Source organism: Pseudorasbora parva, chromosome 16, assembly GCF_024679245.1.
Source record: "Pseudorasbora parva isolate DD20220531a chromosome 16, ASM2467924v1, whole genome shotgun sequence".
NCBI classification, from domain to species: Eukaryota; Metazoa; Chordata; class Actinopteri; order Cypriniformes; family Gobionidae; genus Pseudorasbora; species Pseudorasbora parva.
Window position 1 is genome coordinate 37789506 of NC_090187.1, and position 12418 is coordinate 37801923.

Below are 12418 nucleotides of genomic sequence, written 5' to 3' on the forward strand. Positions count from 1 at the left end.
ATAATCAAAGAGCCAAAGCTGAAGAAAAGAGATGGAAAAGACAGAAGGGAGAGAGAAAGAGATTCAGATGCTTGCTGTCTGTAATTGAAAGCAGCTTGTTTTCTAATGTGGGACATGGACACTGAGACATGGTTAAGTCTTTTTTAAGTCGTTTGCATTTGCACTTATATCTCACATGCTATATGAAAGGTGTATAAAACAAATGTTTGGAAATGTACAAAAAAAAAAAAAAAAAAAAAAGATTCCTTCAATTAAAGCCTCAAGTCTTCACATGGAAGTCTTTGAGTGTGTGCACGGCCTTATATATAGGCACGCTTGTGTAGTCTTTTACCAAAATAAAGTTTATTTATTCAACTTTTAAAGTAAATCATGTTTGCAGTGGCACATGCAGTGAACCAAATGATTGAACTGCTAATGCCACTTTCCCCAGGACTAAAGAAGACTTTAAAAACAATCAAAAACTGCATGGATAATGTTATTGTCATCACAGAGGATCTTGTCTCTGCCAATCAAAATAATGTGAATAATTTAGTCTTTAAGGTTAAAGAAACAACAGCAGATGCAATGCTGATCAACAGTAGGGCCAAGAATTACAATTTTCAATTTGGACATTACTAAATTAATTTATCCATATACACAAACAACTAATACTACTTATTTACCATATATTTAAAAGATAATGCTGAGGGAAAAAGGCAATAATTAATCTGTGCTAAATATCAAACACTAACTAAATGCAAATCCTGTCGCTTAATCCAAAATCCTTTATATAGACTACAGGCAAGTGTGCTAGGAAAATTATTTGCAAATTGTAGTCTGTTACCGATTACAAATAATATGATGCAAATTGTAGTTATTAGTAATGCCATCTAGATTACTCATTTTAGGACTACTTTTTGATTACTTTTTACCTAACACATTTATCACTTAGATTTAAATGGGATTATTATAAAAAAGAAAAAAAGAAAGAAAGAAAGAAAAGAAAACATTAACCTTTTTTTTTGTTATTAAATACAACAACATTAAATACATTAATAAAAGAACTGCAGGGGGATTGCGAGTTTATGAAAAGCAAATTATTGTTTATCTGTTGATGTGTTATTAGATTATTGAAAAATTAATTTTAAATCTCAGGGTTCTGCAAGTAAATATTTTTGGTTTCGTCTCACAAAAAAAGTTTGTGGATTACTGCATTACAAGAGCAAACAGTAATAAACACGATGAGTTTTACAGTTTTAAAATATTTTTGTCCAGATTAATAAAGAAGGTCGCAGGATATAATGAAGACATTATACATCAGCAGTGTTTAGTAACTTCCATAATGATTCATCTCATACATGTCCCTGAGAAGTGCTTTTGCCCCCAACATTTAGAAGCATCACAAAGGTATTTACATGATTTTCATGAAATTTACATGGCTAGTTTTTATTGTGAATATAGTCAAAGCTAAACAATAGGATTTTTTCGAAAAAAGGATTTTTTTTAGAAAGAGTAAAAAAAAGAATTGGGGTGAATCAATAAATTATGAATAATTGACTGTGGATTGTGTGGATAATATGTAATCATATAATTATTAAAAAAGCAACTGTAACCCGATTATATGCATTTCAAAATTGTATTAATTACAAGTACTTCATTTTTGTAATCTGATTACATTATCAGTTACTACCCAACAGTGTGTGTGTGTGTGTGTACTGTTGATTGTTAGTACATTATCTTAAGTCCATTAGGTAATAATAACAGATACAACTTAGATTTTTTTTATTTAAACGTAGTAGTAAATGTTGACAATAACATAAACTAAGATTAATAAATGCCACAGAAGTATTTTTTATTTATAGTTCATGTTAACTAATGTAGTTGATCAAGTTGGTAAGTGTTAGTAAATACATTCATAGCCTATACACACTGTAAAAAGTGATCAGTTGACTTAACTTAAATGAAGTTAATAAACTTCATGCGTAATTGAAAAAAATAAGTTATGTGGAGTTGTCAAGTAATATTTTTTCAATTACGCATGAAGTTTATTACCTAATAATTGTAAGGCGATGGGTTTGCTCACTTTTTAAAGTTAAGTCAAGTAATATACATAATTTATGTGTTATAGCACAACTCTAAGAAACACATAAGGGAGACAGCAAATCGAGCGAGCGCGAAAAATGAACACCCCCCCCAACACACACACACACACACACACACACACACACACACACACACACACACACAGGCAGTTGTAAGGCAGAGAACACTCAGCACAAGATTTAATGAGTGCTGAGTTGTTGTGGTATTTGCAACACGGCCAAAAAAGCTCAGCTATGTTCAGGAAGCATGTGAAGTGTCTGCAGTGAAAAAACGTTGTCAAACAAGATTTGGGATCAATTACCCAGACAGAGAGTGTAATGTTTACGCGAGGCCCCTGAAAGAAGCGGCGTCCGGGTAAACTTCAGCTGCAGGCCCCGAAGTACTCATGTAACGGGCTCTTGAAGTTTCCTCTAAGGACGTTTGTTTTGTCACCTCCATTAAGGGCTGTTTGGTCCCAACAACCGAGCACAACCCTGCTTCCTCTTGCCCTGAAGAAATACAGGACACTAGTTCATTTTGATACAGGTGACAAAAATAACATCATGGTTTAATGATTTTCATTGAGCTCTGAAAATATTTACATTTTCATTTGAAGGGGAAACATTTGTGGACTTTACGATCGGTAGGCTATATCTTTACTAAGTGGAGCTTTTTTGTCTTTAAGGCAAAGTAAGGCTAACTTATCTCAATAGCTTCTTATTAAATAGCATCTTACAGAGTACAGAGCTCAGTTCTAGTTCCTCCCGTCCTGGCAGATGATGAATTTAACACTTTCGTATCTGTGTTTTTATTCTGTGCAGTGGTTTGAGTTTCAACATGAACAAACTTGCTCTAATGTCACTCTGTGGAGGGAGCGTGATGATATTATAGAATCATAATCCAAGAAAGACATTTCTGGTGTTGTATGTAACATTCAATAATGTGTAAAAAACTGTTTTTATTTGCCCATTTAGATCTTCTTAACATGTAAGTGCTTAATGATACCCAACAGCCTTTGACATTAGTTTAATAGGTCCAGGTATGTGTGCACACACACCTTTAAAGTTGTAGCACTTAATGTAATATATTTTGCTTTGGTTTCAGAAAATTAAATCTGTGGTTCACCTCAAGGAGCCCTGCAGTGTGGACTTCCTACACAAAGAGTAACTTTTATGGTTCCATGTGATTCCTGTCTTTTAATATACAATGGAACTACAGCATATAAATCATTTTAGTTACTGTGAATAGAAATTAATGAACTTAAGCATGCAATCTTTAACAAAAGGGCAGATTAAAACTAGGGGTGCATTTGAAATTGCATACTACATATATACTGTGTGCTTAGACTGATTTAAAGGAAAATATTGTGATTGTGATTTAAAAAGCAATTTAAAAAAATAAAAATGTTCTTTGACCTTAGTTTAAAAGGTCTAGGTATGTGTGCACACACACACCTTTAAAGGCCATAATACAGAAGGTTTAATATGCTAAGTGCCTGAAGCAAGGTGTGGACAATGCGACAGACAAAACAATATAAAGAAATGTATCAGTCAAATTTCTGCATTATCTCAAAACACTGCCAGATGTACCAAACTTTTGAGGTTTTTATACATTGATGGTTCGTTTTAAGGAGACACCATTTAACACATTTTCACCTTAACTTTGCGTTGCGGCTTCACTACGAGTCTCTGCCCATATGGTAAGTTGCAAACAAAAGCATCTGCATTCCATTCAACAAGAGTTAGAGGTGTGAATGTCAGAGAGAGAGAGGGCACTGGGTCAATGCTTACAACATGTCAAGGAAACACTGTGTATTACTGGTTAAAATACTACTCGGTATTGTTTGAAAAAGAAACCAGCTTTTCTGCCGTGTTTCACAGCTTGAAAACAAACTAAGAACACTGCTTTTGTTCAGCTTGACAGTAAGCATTACTTTTCAGTTCAACATTTATTCAGTTATAATGTAACACAAGTTACGCCTGTAGCATTATATTTATAAACGCACAGGAACATTAACCATAATTTCCACACGACACAATGCGATGTCAGTCCACAGACAGCGATAGTGAGCCGGTAAATCTCTACAAGGATAAATGATAGCTCTCCAGGCAACAGTTGAACATTGTAGCACATAATGTAATATCTTTTGCTTTGGTTTCAGAAAATTAAATCTGTGGTTCACCTCAAAGAGCCCTGCAGTGTGGACTTCCTACACAAAGAGTAACTTTTATGGTTCCATGGGATTCCTATGTCTTTTAAATGCCTTAATATACAATGGAACTACAGCATTTAAATCATTTTAGTTACTGATTAATGAATGAATTAACTTAAGTATGTAAGCTTTAAAAAAAGGGCAGAATGAAACTAGGGGTGCATTTGAAATTGCATACTACAATATACTGTGAGCTGAGGCTGATTTAAAGGGAAAAACGGGATTGTGATTTAAAAAAATAAAAAATAAATAAAAACGATATCTAGGTTTGCTTTGCTTGTTTGTAGAGCAGCACAGGAGAACGTTATCACATTTCCATGTTCAAAGTAGGATCGCAAAAAAACAACAACAACCTTCCGATAGTCTGTATCATATGCCCATTATCTGTGCTGAATTTGACATAAGTCACTACAATGCCATGATATGCATTGTAGTGACTTATGTCAAATTCAGCACAGATAATTCTAGTAAAAAGACACCAACTTCAGTTTTAAATCACTATTTTGAGTATTGTGAAACAGAAAAAAGGTGTAATAATATTTCAACGCATATTTCGTGATTTTAAGGGGAAGCCATTTTGTCCTTATTTTATTGCAGAACTGCAAGAATACAACACAACATATAACATTAAAGTGCATTAGAATTAGACAAATCATAAATCATATTCATTATGACTAAAGTCTATTTCAGGGGATCAAATGAAAGGTTTAAGAGAAACAATAATCTTTGCAATTTTAATGTACATACTTTTTTGATGTAAATTATTTATTCAAATTGAAGTTACTTAAATGAAGGAATATTTACAGCCCAGATGGTTATTCAAAAATATCTGATTTGATCATTGTAAACAAGTCAGATCCTCCGTGTTTAAGTGCAGTGATTGGGCATTATAATGTAGACAACAACAGGTGGCAATATAATGCAAAAATAAACAAAAATAACATTAATCATTTAACTAAATCAGTCTGATGATTTCTCTGACAGTATGCTGACAATCACGTCTCTCAGATAATGTTACACAGTAAAAAAAGATGACATAACATGGTAAGGTACCATGCAAGTCTATATAAACAATTTTAAATATTGACATTTATTAAGTTCAACTAAATTATTTAAATGTTCTTCTCAAAACTGGCATCTGTCCAGTGACAATGCAGGGTGGAAATTCCTTTACTAACGTAGTCCTACTAACGTGGACAGTGATAAAGGCCTATTTAGGCAAACATGGCTATATAATAAAAACTTTAAATAAGAATTATTATTATTTATTCACTGAACTTTTATTTTGGGCGGAAAACCACAAGGAGAACCTAAAAGTTCTCTTTTGTTAATGAGCGCTTCTTGTTACAAGTATGGGGCATGTTCTTGCCGCATGTTGCAATCCCAAATGCACGTTAAATCGAGCCAAACTCAGAGTAGATGTGGAGATGGAGTTTGTGTAACAAGTAAAAATGTATTCAAATAATACAAATCAATAAGCATTTTTGTCTTTATTTGACAGTTGCTGATCATTTAAAAAAAACAAAACAAAGAAGAACAAAAGAAAAGAAAATATAATGCCAAAAAAAGTTGTCTTCCCTATTCAGAATGTTCAACGTAACAGATTGATGAGAAAAGCACACCACTGGAGGAATATTAAAGGTAGTGTAGGGAATTTATTCTGGTTGAACATTCATCAAATCCTGATAGTAATCAATAATAGAAGTGGTCTAAAAATTAAAACATATACATATATCTTCCGTGGAAGAAAAAACAAAGTAGTCACAGTAATTGCATTAGGTCCGAATTCAATAATACCTGCCTGCCAACATATGTATTTCCATAACTCCGCGCACCCTGCTCACGTAGACATCACACGCCATCGGCACGTTCTGTAAGGCTTTGCAGAGTCATCGAGCACCAAACAAACAGCAGTTGTCTTTTACAGTTCCTCCTGGATCAAAACTACTCAGAATCGGATTTATACATTTATATGTCGACAACATCAACGCTGCAGAGAGCTCTGTAAGCGGTTTACATTCATCATTACGCTATGTGCTTTGAGACACGAGGTAAGTTGCGTAACCCTGTGCAGACTCTGCATGTCTTTTGGAGGGAGGCATAGCTTTGGAGACGTTCTGAAGATAGGGTGGGATACTTTCAAAGCTAGCTTGCTATTGCCTCTCCGAAATTGCCTACAGAACCTTTACGTGAGCTTGACAGAATTGAATCCCCTCTTGAACACAGAGCTGTCGCATTAAAGGCTCCAACAGGTCTGACCCCACAAACAAGGTCTAAGCTTACAAGGCAGATGCCTCAAAAAGAGACCTATAATTGCACTGTTTAGCAACATTCCAGAATACGACGTGACCTTAATCTGTGCGGTGCAGCTAGCGCACTGAATCAGCTGGACCATTACATCAAAGTCACCAAAGCTCATTAGACTGGAATGATCAGTTTAGACGTTGCAGTCTGACCTAAAACACTCACTGATCGGCGGCACTCATTACTGCTCTTGGAAGTCCTAACACATCAGGTCATGCACCGGCTAATCTCTCCCTCAGCATGGCTGACACTTCTATCTGGATCCGTGGACACCACGGGGACGTATGAAGAGGGCCAGATTACATACCTTTTGTGTAAATTGTGCAGACACAAAAAAATTATAATCCCTTATGTAACTTATGTCTGAAGCTTTTCCTGTTTCATTCTTTTTTTGAGAGCATTGGATAATTGAGTATAGGGTGTCTGTTTGGCCCAGGTCAGTCTAGACTTTTCTTTATGAATGAAACATAAGCAGTGGAACACTGCTGACATGGGTGCGGCTGCTACACCATGTTTTATCCTTTTTTCTTGTTTTTTTCTTCTTTCCCATGTGTAGCATCATGCTACAAAAGTGCTCAGATTCATACCATTCCTATATACCTGTGTCAGACAATTGCTGAACTTGTCAACCCCCCTTTAACTACACATAAGCCCTGACTTGAATTGCAGGTAGGATTGATACTAATGAAATTTCACTCTACATAATGAACACCTGGGACGTCAGCAATATCTAGGGTAAACAGTGAAATGACCTTATTAGCTGGGTATGTTTGCATTTTGCATGAATAAGGTCTCTTTTTACTTTGTCAGCTTCCTCGAATAATGAACTCAGGTGTCAGCGACAAATATTATCTACTTGTGAAGTATACAAGTTAAACACTGGCTAGTGGTTTGATATTGCGTGCATGGCTAAAACTCAAGTGTCATTTTAATATGATACATGAAAACAATTAATACGTTTTAAAAAATTTAAACTTGTATATTAAAATCCATAAATATATGATAGAATCCAGGCTCTTCTATCAGAATAAATGTGCAGGCTCACACTTCAAAAATGTGATAAAACAAGAGGCTGGTGCTAGCATATCTACAACACTATGTAACTTTGGGCATTGACCTGCAAATGGAAAACATTGTATTGCATTCCATCACAGTGACTCTCTCACATGTAATTACTTCCACATTAGATCCTTCTCTCTCACTCCCTTTCATGAAAGCAGATCCCCTCTGACATCTCTAGGAATACAGCCATGTGTTAGCAATGCACTTATGTTACACTCACATTGCCACAGAATTCCGCTTCACTGCACGTCTCCTCAAAACAATTGTGCGCTGTACTGCCCCTTCCTTATGCCTGCGGAATCGATTTGAGACGCAGGAGCTAAACCTTCAACTGACGATCAGTTCTCATCTTTCCTCTGTTTATAGGGGCCCAGGGGGTTCCAGCGAAAAATGAGGTGGCCAGATTACAAACGATTTATGACATAAAAACAATTAGAACCAAAGTTCTTCAGTTGTTAAGTCTAGAACTGTATGAGTAATAAAAATACTGGAGCGGTTCACGCAATTGTATTCTTCTGCTGATGGGGATGGGACATCATTCTAAATCAATGTGACATGGGCTGCATCCAAAATCGCACACTTCCCTACATACAGTAGGTGGAAAAACCATATGTGACTAAAGAAGTGTCCGAATTCACAGTACACTGTAAAAAAAATATTGTTGGTTTAACTTAAAAAAGTAAGTAAACTGGTTACCTTATAATATTTGAGTTGATACAATGAAGGAAAATGGTTTAATTAATAGAAACTCAAAATATTATTGTATTTGAACCACATAAAAAATTTGATAAATCATGAAAACAGCACTATGTTGCATGTTTCACTGCGTCATCAGACACAATAAAACGCACACAATTACCCAATATGCATACGAAATCCTGTCGATTCTCAAAAATGTTCATTGTATTAACTCAAATTTATAATTTCAATGAACTCAAAATTTTAAGGCAACCAGGTAACTTATTTTTAAAAAAATTTTTACAGTGTACACATACAAAAAAAATCAACTTAATTGTATTTATTTTTAAAAATCAACTTAATAACTTAAGTTCAGTTGCTGCCTTATATCTTTCAGTTAAAAGCAAGTACAAGTCATTTCAACTCACTATTTACAATTTACATTAAATAGAATTACAGTTTTGAGTTGAATCTTGTATAACAAATTAAAAAGCTGAAATTGCTTAACTTATTTTGGTGAGTTATTATTAACTAAAAACATATGTTGTCATAACTTATTGATCCTATAATTTGTTACAGTGTTAATTATTGTAAAACTATTGTTAGTTTACACAAAGGTAGTTACCTGGTTGCCTTAAAATTTTAAATTCAGTGAAATTAAAATGTTTGGTTAATACAACAAAGGATATTGGTTTAATACACAGAAACTCAAAATATGATGTTATCTGAACCACATTAATTAAGTTGATTTGATAAATGATAAAAAGTAGTGATAAATCATGAAAATTATTTTTGCAGTGTATAGGCAACTGGATTACCTACATGTGACCTACAAAGTAAGCATACAGTGGGCACTTTACTATCCCATGAGGCCACAGGAGAGGATTTTATAAATGGCATTGAAGCAAAGTTGATGTTGGTAAAGTGAAAGTGACATGAAGGCCATGATAACACATACTCAGGATTTATCCTTTGCATTTAACCCATCCAAGACAGTGTGCACACATTAGGAGCAGTGAGTAGTAAATACACACATACATACTGCACACTGTGGACACACACACACCTGGAACTGTGGGCAGATATTTGTGAAGTTAGGTGCTTGCTGAACCTCAGTAATTTCCTGCCGGTATTGAGAATCGAACCCGCAACCTTCAGGTTACCAGTCTGAGCATAAGGCTACATCTGCTTACCACTGTAAGTCACATGAGAATGACAAACATGGCGGACAAAATACATCTGGATTACATTCATACCATATAGGGCATACTTTTTAAGCGGTTGCAAAGTAATTACTCATTTAACGTACTAAAGAGAGTATACGATTTTGGACGCAGTCAGTTTTCTGCACTATTATTAGGTGGCGCCACAATATCTGAATGTACAGCATGAAATTTTGGACAGCACTGTTTGTGCCGCATTACAGAATGACTCTTATGAGACACCTCTTTTTAGTGAATCACAAACATACACAACTACTGTAGTCTGAATCCAGAATGAATATCTGGATCAATAGATTTTAGCACGACTCGTGTAGGTTGACTAACAAATGAACGGCTCTAATGAGTCGGTTAAGAGAATTAAAAGCATACAGCACATTATGTGTTTTGTCAGTAGTGGCCCATTTTATTAATATTAATGAAAAATGTTACTTTTGCTTGATTACTATTTTTTTTTATAGGAGTTAGGGCCAGTTATTGGGCTGTATTTATCCAAAATAATTGGCACCGGAACCAAAATCGTTGAACTTTGCTTTCTCTTCATATGAGTCTAAACGCTGTTTGATAAAGTGTGGTTTTATTTTGCAGATGTCAGCACATTTCAGCAGAATGCATAAGTTACAGATGGCAGTTAATTATTTAGGCCAAAGCCAACCCAAATAAGGATCTCAAACACTTTAGACTGCTCCAAATGCAAACAAGTGGAGACAGGTGTGAAGAGGCATGAAGAAAAACAACAATACCTGATAAAATCACGTCGCCATATAAAAACAGATCATAACTTTTAATGTCTCCCTGCCTTGCATGAGAAAGCAGAAGAAATTGAGGAAGGTGAGACTCATGCTGTGGGTAGGTACAGTGCCAAGACTCCAAACTCACACTTAACCATTATTTCTATGAGCCATATAAAAGTTCTTTATCACTTTGTCATGCTGGCAACAAGCTTGCTAAGCTCACTCCTGTACCTTCATCACTTACGAGAGTCTGCTTTGTTTCTCGTGTCACCTCACTTTGCATCGTATCTGCGGATCTGGGGCTCTCCAGGGGTCTGGGATTGTGGTGTTATACAAGACAATGCTTTTGTGTACACCACAACGCCTCCTCCTGTACGACTCAAGGTGAAAATAACAGAACAACCAGTCAGCCCCATTATTATAATATCAGTTTCCATATCCAGGGCACAAAACAGTGAGGGCCATTTCATCAAGCTAATTGCCCGTGTGTAAGAGGGAGCAAACTTTTTCTCTATCTCTCAGTTATGAAGCCTTTTTTCTTAATCACAAATAGAGCCCTTGTATCCCAGAGGGACTTGCATTCTAATTTACAATTGAACCACAGAGCAAAGCTATCAATCTTTCCCAGACAGTTTTTCGTCTCCCCCATCCCCAGGTTTTTTCTTCTTCTTCTCCTCTATATAACTATGTTGAAAGCGTTAATGGATCAAGAAACAGGACGGCATAGCTGAGTTTTTCCACAGAGCCACACTCTGCAATGCTGTGTTTGACAGAGGCAAACCACAAGAGTCAAGGCCTTGGCACTGTTAGCTACGAGCAAAGGCCAAACACTCTGGCCTTCATAAGCTCCTGGCAGCAAAAAACCCTCGAGTGAAGGACCTCTGAAGCTTAAGAGATCATTTTCTGAACTTATATGTCATCCAGACTAACATTTTCTCCAGATGGGGCAAGCGCTGGTAGTTAGCAACTGTGAGTCTGTGTTTAAGTTTCATTTATTCAGCATTGGCTTGTGCACCACAAAAAAAGGTCACTTGTATCCTTTCTAAGCCTGGCCCATCCCTCAATCACTAACACTCATATCAAAGGCAGAGAGAGAGAGAGAGAGTGAAAAGAAGGATTGGACTGAGCCTACATTCCTCCATGCCAAGTGTCACCCACTCAGAGACACACCCTGCCCCCCCCCCTCCCTCTACTTGATCCCTGTAATGATGAGTCTTGTCGTTAATGAGTTAATGCGAAAACTCTCAATGTCATCGGCAAAGATAAGAAGGAAGAAAGCCGTGCATTGTACACATAATGACAGACTCTCCGACTGCCCCCAAGATGTCACGGGTCAGCCATGTTAAGAATGTGTGCGCCCAATCATCTACTGATGCTTATCTGGCTGGCCTGCAGCTAACCAAGACATGGGCCCGATCAGGGGCACTGATGAATGAACAATGGGGCCCGTGAATTGTTCTGCCATCCACATGACAGCTTCTATACCAACACATGATGACATAACCAATCAATATATCAATTATCCAACAACTTATTGGGCCAGATGCATGAAAACATACATTATGAAGCATATTTAGTGCAAGGCTTGTGGGAACTACATCTAGTACTTGAAAAGAAAAGGGATAGGAGGAGTATGACCTTACAGTGAACTGTTACCTCTGTGGCCACCATCATCGGGTCATGGTTACTGTTGGTATTAAGAACTATGCAGACCACTGGCGCATGCGACACCAAATGGCATTCTAAAACAATTGTTATGGTTAGATTTGCCTTGTAATAAACTCTACAATAACAATCAAATACATATATATATGCTTTTGGCAAAAGTTTTGAGACGGCTACCTTTACCTGCACATGAACTTTAATGACCCCATTCTTAATCCGAAGGGTTTAATATGGAGTGTTAACACCTTCAACTCTTCTGGGAAGGCTTTCCACAAGGTTTAAGTCTGTGTTCATGGGAATTTTTGACCATTCTTCTAAAAGTGCATTTGTGAGGTCAGGCACTGATGTTGGATGAGAAGGCCTGCACATTTCAGTCTCTGCTCTAATTCATCCCAAAGGTGTTCTATCGGGTTGAGGTCAGGACTCTGTGCAGGTCAGTCAAGTTCCTCCACACCAAACTCACTCAATCCAGTGTGCAGTCA

At 36.4% G+C, this 12418-nt stretch overlaps 1 long non-coding RNA gene across 1 annotated transcript in view; it reads right to left on the minus strand.

Annotated features, from left to right (window-relative positions):
• Nucleotides 1–2268: 2268 nt before the first annotated feature.
• The window catches only part of LOC137043518 (uncharacterized), a 339081-nt gene continuing 328931 nt past the window's right edge, over nucleotides 2269–12418 (minus strand). The window contains exon 4 of the long non-coding RNA XR_010898507.1: nucleotides 2269–2570. This is a non-coding gene — a long non-coding RNA (uncharacterized lncRNA). The remainder of the gene's footprint in view (nucleotides 2571–12418) is intronic.